The sequence below is a fragment of the Empidonax traillii genome, unplaced genomic scaffold (genome assembly GCF_003031625.1).
Source record: "Empidonax traillii isolate 1590-97213 ecotype Southwest subspecies unplaced genomic scaffold, ASM303162v1 scaffold624:size695616, whole genome shotgun sequence".
Lineage (NCBI taxonomy): Eukaryota > Metazoa > Chordata > Aves > Passeriformes > Tyrannidae > Empidonax > Empidonax traillii.
Window position 1 is genome coordinate 10,064 of NW_020955817.1, and position 2,322 is coordinate 12,385.

The following is a 2,322-nucleotide window of genomic DNA, read 5'->3' on the forward strand; positions in this document are numbered from 1 at the left end:
TTTTCTTTTTTCTTTTCCTACTGTTTCACAGTTGGCCTTTGTAACTGCTCTTGGCTCTGGAGTGTTTTCTACACAGAAATCGTTAAGTCTGTAATTTACCACGCAGATGGAAACGCGTTTTGTTTCCATCAGACACAAACGATGCAGAAGCAGAGTGTTAAAGCAGAATGACTGAGTCCAATAAGGATTTTTTCTTTTTTCAAAGTCTTCTGACTAAAAACACGTATTTATTTTCTCTACTAGCAGCTGTGGAGGCTTTCTGAACTGTGTGGAGTACGCTGCAATTCAATGTCAATTCAGCTGTGGGGGCATCTGGGCATCTTTCCTCATCATGGTCAGCCTTTAATAGTGACCTTGGTTGGCTGATGACAGCTGAGTCATGACTTTTTAGCGTCATCTATTGTCATGAAAAGAAAGAGAAGGGTGAGCTCCTCTCCTGTACTGAGTTGTTTGCAAGGAGAGAACGTATTTGGAGTCCTTTCATGAAGTCATCTCCCCAAACAACATCACTACTCTTCGTTGCAGAAGGAGTCTTGTCACACAGGTTTGATGCATCCTTTTTGTTTTTATCACTCTGTGATGTAGTAAGTGGTGTTTTGAAGGCCAGGGGGTCCAAAGTACAGGCCAGATGTACCTGAAGGTGATTTTCATTTTTTGCCTTGGCTCTGGTGCACAGAATCACCCCACAGTCACATGGAACCTGGTCACGGCTGGAGAGGGGGAGTTTCCAAGATCTGAACTCTGGCACTGAAGGGCAACAGAGCTGGGAAGGGTCTGGAGCTCAAGTCTGATGAGAAGCAGCTGAGGGAGCTCGGGGGAGGCTCAGCCTGGAGAAAAGGAGGCTCAGAGGGCACCTTATTGCTCCCTACAACTACTTGAAAGAGGGTGGAGCAAGGCCAGGACCAGTCACTTCTCCCAGGTAACAGGACAAGAGGAAATGGTCTCAAGTTGTGCCAAGGGAGGTCTAGATGGGATGTTAGGAAAAATTTCTTCTCTGCAAGGGTTGTCAAGCACTGGACCAGGCTGTCCAGGGCAATGGGGGTGGACCTGGCAGGGCTGGGTTGATGGCTGATCTCAATGGCCTTAAAGGTCTTTTCCAACATAAAGGAACCCATGATTCTGTGACTCCTTGCCCAGACTCAGGAGAGCAGCTTTAATGGTCATCTCCTCACCTCCTCAGCCATTCCCTGCTGGGTCCCTTTCTGCAAACTTTTCTCTGCTCACAGACCTGGGCTTTCCCAGCATGGGATCAGGTGAGAGGAGAGGGCAATGTCCTCTAGATAAAAGGGAAGTTCAAGGATCCTGACACCTCTGCCCCACAGCCAGGAGTCAGGGTTGCCTCACAGTTGGTTGGTGTCACTGACACCAAGGGTGTCCCGACTGTCTCTGTGGTGCCTGTGGGGCTCCTCTGGCAACAGGAGCTGCTTCACCCCACAGCTCCTATCAGGGAACAGGGCCAGGCCGGGCTCTGCTGCCCCTCCATGCCTGAGATACCTCTGAGTCTGCCTATCCAGCTTCCTCAGCAGTGGGGAGGCTCTGATACATGAACTTGGGTCTCCTCCAAAGGGGAAATGGAGGTCAAAAGGCTGTGACCTGAAATACAGACAGGCCTAAGTGAGGGTGTAAGAGCAGGAGCAGGGCCTCACTCCCATTTCTGACATAGGAGGGTCTTAAGAAAGGCTTGGACATTAATTGATATGTCTTAGCAAACTCTTCATGGAGTCTCTGGCATGTGCTCACCACTGGGACCCTCAGCACCGTCCCACAGCCCTCCAGCCACGGCTTGGCTGGACAAGGCTTTGGCAACTGGATGGTCTTTAAGGTCCCCACCAACCCAAACCACTCTGGGATTCTATGAAATGAGTCTTCAGCCTACAGGAGGCATGAATGAGATGGAAGCAGAAGTACATCAGCTCTGCTTGGATGCCTTTATTTATGAAACAAGCTAAAAGAGAGAGTCTCAGAGCACAATTCCCAAAAGAAGCCGTGGTTCCCTCAGTAACTGTACATTTGGCTCCAAGCTTTTCCCCCAGCCTTTACCTTCAATGCCTTGTTTTCCAGAAAAGCCTGAAGGAGGCAGCCCACAGCCCTTTCCAAGGAAAGAGTGCCCTTGGGCAAAAGAGTGAGCTCCTCTGTTCTCAGGGCACTGCAGAGGAAAACCACAGCACATCCTCTGAAAAGCAGTCCCAGAGAGAAGAGGGCACCACAGCCAGTCCCTCCTGGCAGGACATTGTCACGTGGCACCGATTTTATACAAAACTCTCTTTTCATCAAACTGCATATCCATGAGGTACTTTGGTGCATGGAAAACACACGGGCATC